This window comes from Zosterops lateralis (assembly GCF_965231275.1).
Source record: "Zosterops lateralis genome assembly, chromosome: 1".
Classification (NCBI taxonomy): domain Eukaryota; kingdom Metazoa; phylum Chordata; class Aves; order Passeriformes; family Zosteropidae; genus Zosterops; species Zosterops lateralis.
This window is the reverse complement of record NC_139762.1, coordinates 43,700,945-43,713,754: the sequence shown is the minus strand read 5'-3', so window position 1 is coordinate 43,713,754 and position 12,810 is coordinate 43,700,945. Positions and strand designations below refer to the sequence as shown.

At 45.0% G+C, this 12,810-nt stretch overlaps 1 protein-coding gene across 5 annotated transcripts in view; it reads right to left on the bottom strand.

Moving 5' to 3' along the window:
• POMGNT2 (protein O-linked mannose N-acetylglucosaminyltransferase 2 (beta 1,4-)) overlaps positions 1-11,644 on the bottom strand; it is a 30,986-nt gene extending 19,342 nt beyond the window's left edge. Inside the window, exon 1 of one of the 5 annotated variants that reach the window (XM_083857506.1) lies at positions 11,597-11,644. The gene's annotated coding sequence lies outside the window, so the exon portion shown is untranslated. Of the gene's footprint in view, positions 1-6,914; positions 6,954-9,220; positions 9,345-11,596 lie in introns of those variants that run through there. The other 4 variants (XM_083857507.1, XM_083857508.1, XM_083857509.1 and 1 more) reach the window with 4 other exon arrangements.
• Positions 11,645-12,810: the final 1,166 nt, after the last annotated feature.

Sequence of the window (12,810 nt, the reverse complement as noted above, 5' to 3'; positions counted from 1 at the left end):
CAAACTCTAGAGACATCTTTCCCTGCTAATGCAAGATAACAGTTTAAAACAGAGATTGTATCTCACCCACTGTCTCTCGAGGGCAGAAATACATGTGTAATCAAATTGCTAAGGTAAAACAGTAAAAAGATGGAAAGGCAATTAACACCATATACAAAGAAATCTTTGCACTGAAAACACATGATCTGTTTTCACTGAGAATAACATTTTCTCAGCTGAACTTTGGCAAGTAAGCGGTGTGGTACAAAACCCACTTCTTCATAAATACGAGAAACCCCTTCTGTTATCAAATAAACTCTTATTCCTCTCATCTTTAGCCCCAAGCTCCATATCTGCCACCTCCACACAAGAACCAAGAAATCCTTATTTAACATCAAAATGCCCCTCAGCCCATTTTTATGCACACGTGGCTTTCAGAACATCTAGCAGCTGAAGAAGGGGCTCCTGGATCCAATTGAGCAGAGAAGTCCAGCTGCCAGCGAAGACCTAGATCTCTGTTGTGGTTTTATAAGGCAGAGTCAAAGGCCAGAGGAGAAAAGAACACCTGCATGTGTGTTTTGAAAGGAAAAGGTGAAACATTTTACAATGGAAAAGGGAAACATCAGTTGGTTTGGATGAGAGAATTGTGCAGCACAGCCTCTCACACGTATGACAAAGCAAGCTTTGCAGCACAGGATGGGCAAAAGGCAATGAAAGCTGGAGGCAGGATGGGAAAAGTTTGTGAAACTTTTCAGTTGACACTGGAAAAAACTTGAAGAGACAAAGGGGCAAATTACTGCACTCTTTGCTTACATGGCAGCTGTAAGGAAAACTTCCAAGTTAACTCCAAATAGCCAACTATACTTGAACTCAGGTGTGCCTCTTCTCAAAACTAAACAAAACAACCCAAAAGAATAAAGAAGACCTAGGACTAAAATAAAGGGAAGGAAGAGAAGAAACAAGTAGGAGGGGAATAGAGAACAAAAGGGACACACCTGGACAAAGGATGTACAACAGAAGAATGTGCAACCTTCAAAGACAACTTTAGAAGAGAAAAAAAAAAATTGACAGGAAAATTATCTTTGTGATCTATATTTATCAATAAAACACCAAGAAATTTCCAGTCATGAGCTTGAGACCTCATTGTACTGTATGAAGTAAATAAAATCTCTTAAAACACAGGAGAAGAATGTGAGAATTTCAGTGCCAGCTGCAATGCTACTGGATCAGCTGGTGGTAATTCAGTGAAACCGATGCTATAAAATCAGTGCATCAGGAAAACTCAGCCTCCATCTCTCTTTTAGAGTCTCAAGGATGCAAGAGGTATGACAACTAATTCAGTACCAAAAAACCCAAATAAAAACATTTCCATCTGTACACAAAATGATACATCACCTCCTAGTTAGAAAACTAGCTCAAATCCATGAGAAAAGAAATAGATGACTTCACACTATCAGAAATATGTGGACAGCAACCAGAGCAGAGAATACACTGCATTCTCAGAAAGCACACATAACATCAAATACAAAGAAGCAAGAAACATGGCATGAAAATGAACTACAGGAAAGAAAATAGAGGTAAAAAGAGTACTTCCACTAAAGGACAACCAGAAAAAGAACCAGATAGAGAAAGCATCAGAGAATCATAGAATATGGTGAGTTGGAAGGGATCCATCAGGATCAAGTCCAACTCCTGGTCCCATGTAGAACAACTCAAGAATCAACATATACTCCCAATGCTTCTTGAACTCTGTCAGGCTTGGTGCTGTGACTACTTCCCTGCAGAGCCTCTTCCAGTGTTCAGCCACCATTTGGGTGAAAACCTTTTCCTGATATCCAAATTATCTCTGAATCAGTTTCATTCCTCCAGGAGAACAGACCAAGTGACCTCAGCCACTCCTCACCAGGCTTCCTCTCCAGACCCTTCACCATCCTTGTTGCCCTCCTTTAGACACCTTCTAAACAGTTTAATGTTTTCTTTACACTGTGGCTCCCAAACTGCCCCCAGCACTCGAGGTGAGGCCACTCCAGTGCAGAGCAGAGGGGACAATCCCATCCCTGGCCCGGCTGGCGATGCTGTCCCTGATGCCCCTCAGGACATGCTTGGCCCTCCTGGCTGAGTTGTGAATTATTGAAAACTTCTGCATATTTCCCTGTTTTCTAGGAAGGAAAAGTTGTGCACTCCCATGTAACATCTACAGTCTCTTCCAGTGCTTCCACCTTCTAGGCTGAGGTGCTGCAGTGCTGCATGACCTGCTACCAACACGGCTCTCTGCTCATGGTTAGCAGACACAGGCAGAGTGTTAAAAATTGAGAAGTGGAGAGATGCACTCTAAGGTATCAAACAATCAGGGTTTACATCTACGTCAGTTCACACTGTTGAGTCAAGGACAGTAACACAGAACAGCTAAACCTGCACTACTCTCAGACCACTCTTCAAGGCGACAGGAAAAGGCCCATTTTCTTATCCCACTTCAAGCCACTCAAACAAGTCAAACCTCCTTTCACAGAATGAGCTTTGCTTACCCCACACAGCCTGGTGCCAGGAATATACACCCAATGGAAGCAATGCTTCTGCTTCGCTTTAAGGATGTGCCTGACTCCTGGCCGGATCAGCACTTTCAAACACACATCCTTGTGGGCCAAGGATTTGCATTCTTACACATCTTTAAACTTTCCAGAACATGTCATTTATCATTCTGACTGTGATAAGGGATGGCAACACCCTGCTCATTTATCTTGCTCTCAATACACTGCAGAAAACAAAAATATAGATTTTTTTACAACAAGGCGGAGGACACTGATATCACTCTCCCTCTCTGTTAATTTAACTATAGCATAACATCAGGTTTAAATCAGAATAAGGAAGAAAAGACTTGAAGAAAAGAAAAAAGGGGGGGGAGGGAAGCAATATTTACTGCAAAAGAAAGAAACAAAAAAATCTGTTTACAGATCACATCTGAGAAGAACATCTCTATTAAATGTGATTTCAGAAGAACTGACAGGGATAAATCTGTGTGCAGCTCCAGGTATTTCAGCCTAAATGTGGAAAATACACATTATTCTGAGTTTATGAAGGGCTTAGTTTCATCAGTACTATTTATACACACTTTCATGGTTCATTTTAGACATATTGCAAGATTTTAAACCAACAGACTTGAGTGGTCATTGATTTTAAAAGACAACAGCTCCCTATTTTTTAATGTGTTTCTGAATTATATATGGGCTGTGTAATCCTTCAGACAAAGGAACTCTGATAAATTACATTCTGCCTCTAGCCAGGTGCTTCAAGTAATCTCCACCCTCCCACCTCTTCATCGCATGAAGTAAAGATGAAGACTGCACAACGTCAGTCACGCTGCAGACCCATTCAGATGCTGCCTCTACCTGAAATAACACAATCCACGTGTTGAGATCCTCATCAGTCTCCATTATCAAGGCAAAATGTTTGCTGCAGTGGGCTCAGGCAGGTCCTGAGAGGGTGACTGGCACACATCCTCCACAGCCAGCATTATGCCAGACTGCATCTAGCTCCTCTCATAAGTTTCTCCTGATGGCATTGCTCCCCCTCCTAACTGACTTTCTCTTTTATGCCTGGCTAAGTGATTTTGGCTGCACCTGTGGTCTGCAATCATTTCACAAACAGCACAGTGTGCTCCGTGACCCGGCTGCCCCTGAGCCACATGCCTGCAGGAATGCTGCCTAGAGCATTAAGCCCGTTGTATGTGCTCGAGTGCACACACCCCATTTTGGACCTGCTTCATTACCCTTTTCTCAGCAAGCTTGCACAGAGTTAATTTAATGCATTTAAGGACTGAAGACTAGCTTTGTCACTCTGCATTGCTATCAAACATGTTACAAGCAGAGGATTTGGCCATATTCCATCTATGGGGTTTCCTTCAAAGTCCACTTCTTCTGAAAATAGCTGAGCTGATGCTTGAGCAGTACAAGAACAGTGCTCCATCCAACACAGACCACCACCACAGAGAGCTGCTGCATCTTTACACTGACCCTTGCACACCCAATCCCTCCCCCATGACAGCACATGAGTGGGATGACTTCCAAGTCTCCTTATCTGATACTCTAAAAGGATGGCACAAGACTGGAGTACACAACAGCCATCCCTTTATTCAGGTTCTACTGGCCTGGTCAGCTTAATACAACATCTCTCTCTACTGCTACAGACAGGCACTCACAGTGCCCAGACCAGAAAGTCTGGGCTCACAGGAGTAACTAGAGGCAAGTAAATGCTTCCCAGCTTCTTCCTCAGCAAGAGCCCCCTGAGCCTGGGGACTGTCATCTTAATATTCAAATTCCCACGGAAGAAAGCTTTTTCCTTTTCAAGGGTGACTTCCAGCTTCAACAACATTTAGGCAGGATGCAATGAGCAGGAGGCTTGGTGTAACCAGGACAGCTTTGAGAGAGAATGGAGGGGAGTCTTTGTGTAGAGCTACACCTGGACATGCATTTACAGTGCAATCCCACCTCTGTCTACAAACAGGCTTCCTCCCAACTCATTCAGAAATACCTGTACTATGCTTTCTACTAGTACTATATAAACTAAAACCTTTTAAAGTTCAAACACAAATCATTTATTTTCTGATCTAGCCAACTGAAAAATGATGAATGACAACAAGTTGTAAAATTTATCTTGTCACCAGCCTGTAATTGCTACTATTGGAGCTTCAAATTGCGGCAGAAAAAAAAATGAAGAACAAAATGGAAGTGCTTATGGTTTGTTTGGATTCTGGTTTACAAAGCAGAGCATTATCTTTGTCAGCGTGTGAGGAAATGCAATTGCACTATGGACCTCTACATCAAAACCCATGTACTTCAATTAATTATTTGAGTATTATACCAGCAAGAAAAGAACTACTGTAGTTATTTTGGAGTTGCTTATTATGTTTATGCATATGTTCTGTCTGCAAAGGTTAATATGAATTTGTCAAAAATCTAAGTTCATTTTACTACAGAATTATCATCATATTAGGATTTAGGATTAACACAATGAGATAGTATGATTATTAGGATACCTAATGGTATCTTAACAAATACAAAAATATTTTGAGATTTTTATAAAGAGGAATTGGATAAGGACTGAGGAGTAAAGGATAAAGAAAAGACTGCAATTTAAGTAGGTGTGAGATTGTCTACAGATGGAGATTTAAGGAAAGAGAAAGACTAAGCAGCCCAATGTCAAAGAAAAAAAAATCAACAACAAAACTACAGGCAGACTTCCAAGACCTTCCAAGTAAAATTAAAGTATTTTAGGAGCAGTTGGTTTAAAGTTCACTCATTCACCTTTCTTCACAAAAAAAGTCACCATAAATACCAGAAATAAAAGCCCACCAATCAAAAGCAAGCAAAGTTACATTTTTAAACCTAGCTCTGCCCCTCTGTTTTTCCCCCCAGGCTTCCAATTTCCCATCTCAGGGCTGTCAGTAGCTGTCAGCAGATCATATAAGAAATTCATCTGAACATACAACATAACTTGACAGGCAATACATCAGAAAACCTAGATATGACAACAGCAAATTCCACCAGATGGTCCTGGATCATATCAATCTATTAAAAAAATTCTGACAGAAAAGAAGTCCTAACCACACATAAGCAGAGCTTCCGAGGAATGGAAAAAAAAAAATCTGGTATATTCAGTGTTTCACCCTTTGTCCTAACCATGGCAGAAAAGGAGATACACAACAGCTCCAGCTTGTCCTCAACAGTTTGTCCTGTCATTAATATCTATATGCATACTTCATCCTCCTCCCCAAAGAAAAGACTTCTAAATAAAGATGCCTCTCCATCAGAGGCAGTATGTACCACTAACAATGCTGCTTTTCAATTGAGAAAATTCTGTCAATGACTCTGGAGCCCGGTCTTGCTCCAGCACCAGCCTGGTCTCCAGCAATTCCAAAACCATGTGGTTAGCCCTGGGAGTAGCTGCAAACTCGAAGCACATTCAAGACTGCCTGTTTACCACCCTTCCCATCTCCCTGTTGCTCTGGCAGGCAGCAGATTCTGTTTGGGTTCAGGCTGCCTACAAACCTCATCAGCCTCTGCAACCTCATCAACTCTTTTAGGAGAGACCTTGGATTGCCTTGTCCACTGTCAGTCATGCAGGTCAAACACTGACTGTACAGACCTACCCTCAATCCAGGTAAAATTGCCTTTGATACATGTGAAGTACAAATCCCATTCCAGGAGGCACGACCTGCTCCAGCCTCAGGCCCACAAGAAACAGTGCTGTGCTAGGTCAGGGACACTGTGCCACCCTCTGAGAGGTGAGCACAGGCCCACAGCAGAAAACACCAGGTTCAGAAGCAGCTCTTTAGCTATTTCACTGACGCCGTCACTGTTCTTCAGGTCAGCACCACCGGCCTGGCCACAGCAGCAGCTCAGCTGTGACAAAAGTGACAGGCCTATGAAATGTAAATCAAACTGGAGCAGGCTGTCACTGCTCAAGTGAGACCCTCAGGGACACAATTCCTTGCTCCAGTTCTGTCCTGCCTTCTACAGCTGTGTGCAGATATATCTTTTGCTCTGTGAGAAGTAGTTGTGTGTAACTGCAAAAAAATACGTGTCCTTGTCCTGCCAATTACCTACACTTGGAAGAAAAAGGTATTTAGTCAAATATATTTTTAATTGGTAAAGCAAACAGACATGAATCTGAATGCACAAAGGGAAGGAAGACAGTGAAGGATGTAGTGTTATTTTATCATTGTTTAATAGGACAGGAGAGTGCTCCAAGTCCTTTGGAAATCTGACAGTTGCTTTGAATACAAAGGTGTGATTGTGGTAGAAAGCAGATCTACTCCCCATCAGTGCACAAGCTGCACTCCACAGCTCAGAGCTGAGGAAATCTCTCTTCAGGCCAGTTTCCACCAAGAAACCAGACTGATCCTTTAACCAAGGAGGAGTTCTGTATATCACATATACCTTTTTTCCTTCCCCTAAAGACAGCTCATTCCATTATAGACTCTCCTCTGGTGTTAATCCAAGTGCACCCGTTTCCTGAGTGAGAAACACCCGTGTGTGGGATTACTCCAGTGCGCTGTTTATTGTCTCCATCCAATCCATTTTACAATTGTCACCTTTAGCACAGAGGGAAAGTTACTTTTCCATCATAGGCCTGAGAACAAAAGGCTTATGAAAAAGCCAATTCTCCCCTCCTCCTCGAACTTCTACAAGGAATATATGATTTTTCACCGTGCCTTTGTCATTTTGACATAAAAGAAAAAGTCAGTGACATTTTCAAGTTTGTTGTTGTGCACCAGTGGGGTTTCAAATACTGCAAAAGAACATAATTACATTTATAGGTACTTTTGACTGGAACTTAAATGTTGCAACAGCTATAATGGTCTCTCAGAGATAAGAAAAATAAGCATTTAGCTCAAAATATATGTTCTGATTAAAGTGAAAATGGACACCACCTTTTTACTGGAGCACCTTTTGGCATCTAAAAGTTTTTTCTGTAAACAGTAGACTATGATTTTTCAAACCATCAACTTCCTATAGAGAGAAAAACACACATCTTACTATTTAATCATTCTAAGCTGAAATACTGTAAAAGAGAAGGCATAACATGTATTTAATAAAATTGATAGAAAGTCACTTCTTCCCATTCTGATATTTAATTATATCTCATTAGAAAAGCAAAAAATAGTGTAAATCAAAGTCCATGAATCAGCTGTTTACTTTATTTATTTATAGGCATTTATATAGCGCTCATCACCATAGCAACCAGAAACCTTTTTTTCTTCTTGTTCAAAGGAAAAGTTGTAATTTCAAAATGTGATCCTTTGACGTCACAGTGCAAATAGGTACTTAGGTTCTGTGCTGTGAACACTTTGGGCAGCTGCCTGAAGTACATGAACCAATTCAAAGGTGTGATGAAAGAGAAAGAAACAGAGAAAGGAAAAATTAAAGGAAAGGAACCATGAAACAAATGAGAAAAAGGCAAACAGTAAAAGGCTTTCCTATGAAAATCCACAGTGCAGCGTGTCCCACAATAAGCCATGATCGCCCCAGTATCTTTTACCTGTAATAACAAATGACTGGTTCATGGAGAACAGTCCAATTCACAAAGACCAATCAACAAGTTCCAAATTTATGCTGAGGGCACTGGTGAATATTCTTAAGCAAGGATTTCTAAAAAGATAGTAGCTTAAAAATGAGGCTGCAGAGGGCTGTCTCCCTTTTGAGAGCAGAGAAGTCAGGAGTCTCACTTTGACTACTACCCTTTTCTGATCCCCCAGCAATCAGGCATTACCAAATTCCCAGAGAATTAATAGACCTTTTTAAAAGTACCATCTGCTCACAAAACATCAAAGAAATGTGTAAATTAGAACACTACTCCTGCATACACCATTATAGAATGAATTACTAGGTATGTCCTGCAAGTGCAGTTTCCTCATGATACTGCTGGGAACCTCTTTTCAGACCCCCAAAAGAAACTGAAATTGGTTTTACACTATTTCATCTGGTTCCTTCCCACCATTGTATAGATGACACACATACATGAACAGTATTGTATTTCAGATTCTTTTTAAAGCTAATGAATCACTAATTGGGACAGAATGGGGAAAAAAAGGTATCTTTGGCCTGTTGTCATTTTGTTATATAAGAGACATTATCATGAAGATTTCCTCGAGACACTGGTATGTGAAATTATTATCTTCAAATCTGTATTTGCTCGACCCTAACTTCCTCATGAGCCAATACTGTCCACAGCAGTTAAGTAAGGTGTGTTCAGTTGGTCCTAAACTAAACACATAAATCTTTACTTAAGACTGGTGGTTATTTTGTAGTCTTTTTTTTATACTGTATTCTAAATAGGGCAGAAGCTGCATGTATGACAGCAGGAAAAGTGACAAGTTCCTTATCTGGAAAAGAACCAGCAGGCACTGTTATCAGAGCAGACCAGCTCTTTTAAAGTGGATTGATGAAGCTATTTTTAAAAACACCTAATAACATCACAGAGGAGACTCTGATCTCTGCAAAGGTGAGCCGCACAGCTCGATACTCCTGGGAGGCAGCTAATGAAACTGAAGCTCGTCAGACACAGACTGCGTCCGGTAATTGGCTTTGAACGCCCGCAGCTGAGCCTCCCCCGTGCCGAGCCCGATGCCGGGCACTGTCCGGCTGTGAGCAGCCCTCTCTCCCCTGCCCGCGCCACCAGGCACAACCTGCGTACTTGGAAGGCAAAGAAAGAAACCTGCCTTCTTCCAGCCCCTCACACCTACCAGCTGGCTTCCAGGACAAGGAGAGATGCTTGTGTAGGGAAGGTGGCAAAGTGGTGCTGGAGTAGGTGGAGTGCTGATGGAGAAGAAGGGAACACGTTCTACCACAGAAAGTGAAGGAAAGGTGGGGAAGGAAAGGAGAAGGAAGAGGGTCCCATGTCATGCCTTCATCCGGAACAGCTGAACCACCAGCAAATGCTAACCCTCAGTCAGTGCTCTGTGCCAATGGTGCCAAGTCCCTTAGGGACAGCCACTGCCTTCTTCAGGAAGGCAGCCAGCAAAACAGGGAAGCATCTCTCATCTTCCCCAAAACTCCCCTGACCCTTCCTAGCCCACTCTTCCCTGACCTTTGTGGAGCCACAGACCCACCCCACCTCTCAATTGTAAACACTGAATTCTGCAACCACCCTGGAACACACCTAAGAAAATACTGTCCCACAGTGTGAGAAGACTCTTTGTCCTCTTGAAGGAATTTTATCTGCATAGCTGAGGACCTCTGATCTGGTTCTGGCTCTGTGATTTAATGCTCTTCTTTGCGCCACCTTCTTTTTCATGATTCTTCCTGCCTCCCACTACTTCCTAGAAAAATCCACTCCTTCACAGCCTAGATACACTCTGACTGGAAAAGCCATTTTAAATAGAAAGCAGTTTCTTCTGCTGACAAAAGTCATCTATGGCTATGATCATTTGATAGTTTTATTCGTGGAAGATCTCTAAGTCTAATGTGTGTTTTAAATCTCCTAAAGACCTTGCTATGTTAGAGCACAGACCAAATACATTAAAAAGTCTGGGGAGCAGCAGCTGAATGTGGGCTGATATAACAGGGAACCATTTAAACCCACAGAATTCATGGAACATTTTAAAGCAACATTTTTTAAGAGAAAGGGGGTGAGAAAAAGGGGAATGAGAATATTCAATTTCCAGATGATTGAAGCAAACCTCAGTAAGTTCACAATGAGATGCAACTCAGGAGACTGGAAATTTAACTGGAAAGATATTTCCATATAGTCAATCCATTTTGCACATTGCTTAAAAAAAGTGTGGGCTCTAAGTAATTAGTCCCAAAACATGACCCCAGGCACCTAGAGTGCATGTTCATGGCACACTTCACAAGTGTTGGAAGCTGAAATCCAGCTCTGATGACAGCAAATTAAAACACAAATGTGAGACTCCGAGTAAAGCTGCCGCCTTGCAATCATAAACCGTTCAAAATGCACTCTGGCAGAAAAGCAGGCTGCAAGGCAGCTTTCCCGTATCTAGTTCACGCATTTGGTATCTACCACGGTTTTGAAAATGACATTGCAAAATAAACACCCTGTCATGTGTTTAGCTGATGTGTTTAGCATAAGTCAGATTTGTTTCAGGGAGAACGTCCTTGCGGAGAATAAGAGCTCTTCTGGTTCCCAGCTAAGTCAAGGCTTCAGCTAACAAGCCAATCAATCAGTTCAAGCGTTTTGAGATTGCTCTTAAAAGGAGCCGTTTCTGTTTTATTACTAAAGTCAGCAGTCACCGTTTAAAAGACAGCATTTGTCAATAGTTACCCAACTATGGCACTGGTGTGAAAACACTGATACGTTTCCTTGGCTTGAGCAGTTGTTCAGATACAGCCCCTATTCTCATCACCAGAGAAGTGTGTGCCTCTCCTATTTATTTATTTCTCCAAACATGGAGCCTTTATCTTCACAGCCTACTTGAACACTGGGTTAATTGAGGGGGGCTGGAAGGAAGCAGGGGGACCCAGCAGAGAGCGGTGAGCCCACCCTGGGAACGTGCCTGTGCAATAATGCACCCAGAGCTGACACAGGCGAGAGAAACTTTCCCACCTGCTTAGTCAGCACGCGGTAATTAAAAAGGCGCAGGGTGCGATAAACCCGGCATCCCTATCCTTCGGGGCCAAACTCGCGAATTCATTACTGAGCTTTCAGAGCCGAAGACAGGTGTCGGGGGGCTCGGGGGGTGGTGTCCCAAGGCACTCAGCCATCAAGGAAAACTGTCAGGAGAACATAATTACATCTTTACCTGCCCCAGTAGGCTTTGAACTGCGGCGCCTTTGACCTCTGGGGAGGTTATCGGAGTTGTAATGGAGCAGCAGGAGCGGGCACCGCTCCCCTCCCCGCGGCCGCTGGGCCCGGGCCGCCCTCGCTGCCCTGCCCGGCCCTGCAGAAGAGCCCACGGTGCCAGCCCCGCCCCGGGGGTTCCCCCGCCCGTCCGCCTCCCCGCCCTGGGGTCACCGCCGGCCCGCGAGGGGCACGGCCCCGCTTCCCCATCACCCGCTTTCCCTTCGGGAAGGAGGCGGCAGTCACCGCGACCCCGCACGAACCGCCCCCCTGCGAGAGCCCGGGCCGGCCCCCGCCCCGCGGCCGCCCCGCACCGCCTCACCTGCCGCCCGCGGCAGCGACCGCCCCTCGGCCCGGCCCGGCCCGGCCCCGCCGCCCCCTGCTCACCGTGTCCCCGCCCGGCGGCGGGAACGGGGCGGCGGCCGCGCATGCGCGGTGTGGGAGAGGGGCCTTGTGGAGGCTGCAGTTCGGGGGCCCTCAGGTCGGGCGTCCTCAGGTCGGGCGTTCTCACGCCGCGTCCAGCGCACAGCCCGGCCCTGCTCTTGTCCCCGCATTCAGCGCACACCCTGCCCCCGGCCCTGTTCGGGGTGTTCGCGCACACCCTGCCCCAAGTGCCAGCTCCCACCCCTGCTCCCACCGCAGCCCGGCGTGTTCCCCACCCGGCTCTCTTCCCAGGCTGCCCAGCCTCCTCGGCTGATGGGTTTCCTGCAGCCCTCTGCTCTTCCCAGCCGTCTGCGTTGCCCACCTGCAGCTCCTTGTCTTTCTCCCAAATCTCCTCCATTCTCCATACAATCATAGAATCATAGTGTCATCAGTGCTGGGAGAGGCCTTTCGGATCATCCAGTCCAAGTGTCCACCCAGCCCTACCGCTGTAACCCCTAAAACACCCAGCACCAGGTCCAAGTGTCTCTTGAGCCTCCAGAGATGGTGACTTCAACACTCCCCTGGGCCACCTGTTCCCATGCCTGACCACCCTAACCGTGAAAAATTTGTTTCTAATAGCTTACAGGAATCTTTCCCTGTCCCAGTAAAGGCCATTTCCTTTAGTCCTCTCATGCTAGGCATGGCAAAAGAGACCTGCCCCCGCCTCACTGCAACCTCCTTCAGGTGATTGTGGAGGGCAGTGAAGTCTCCCCCGAGACTCCTATTCTGCTGTACCTCCCACCACCTCCCCACACTGTCCTACCCCTGTCCCTCTGGGGCCCTTTCTCACTCCCCCTGCCCGACAGGCTTCTTCCTTGCTGCCCACACTCCTTGCCCTCTTCCAGTCAGGAAGAGGTGCTAAAGCAGAGGGCAGCCGTCCTTATGATGAGTACACGGCTCCAAATCCGCCAGGAAAACCTGGCACATCACAGGCACCTGCATCCTTAGTGCGGGAAGGTTCTTTCCCAGCAGGAAAATTGTGACAGTGGTGGCAGGTGACTTTCACATGGTGGTGAAACGTAGCAAATACTGTGATCAGGTTTCACCAGAGCAACCCAGAGACCATTACAGCTTGAATAAACCACCGAGAACATGCTGAGCCTGCAACTAGGT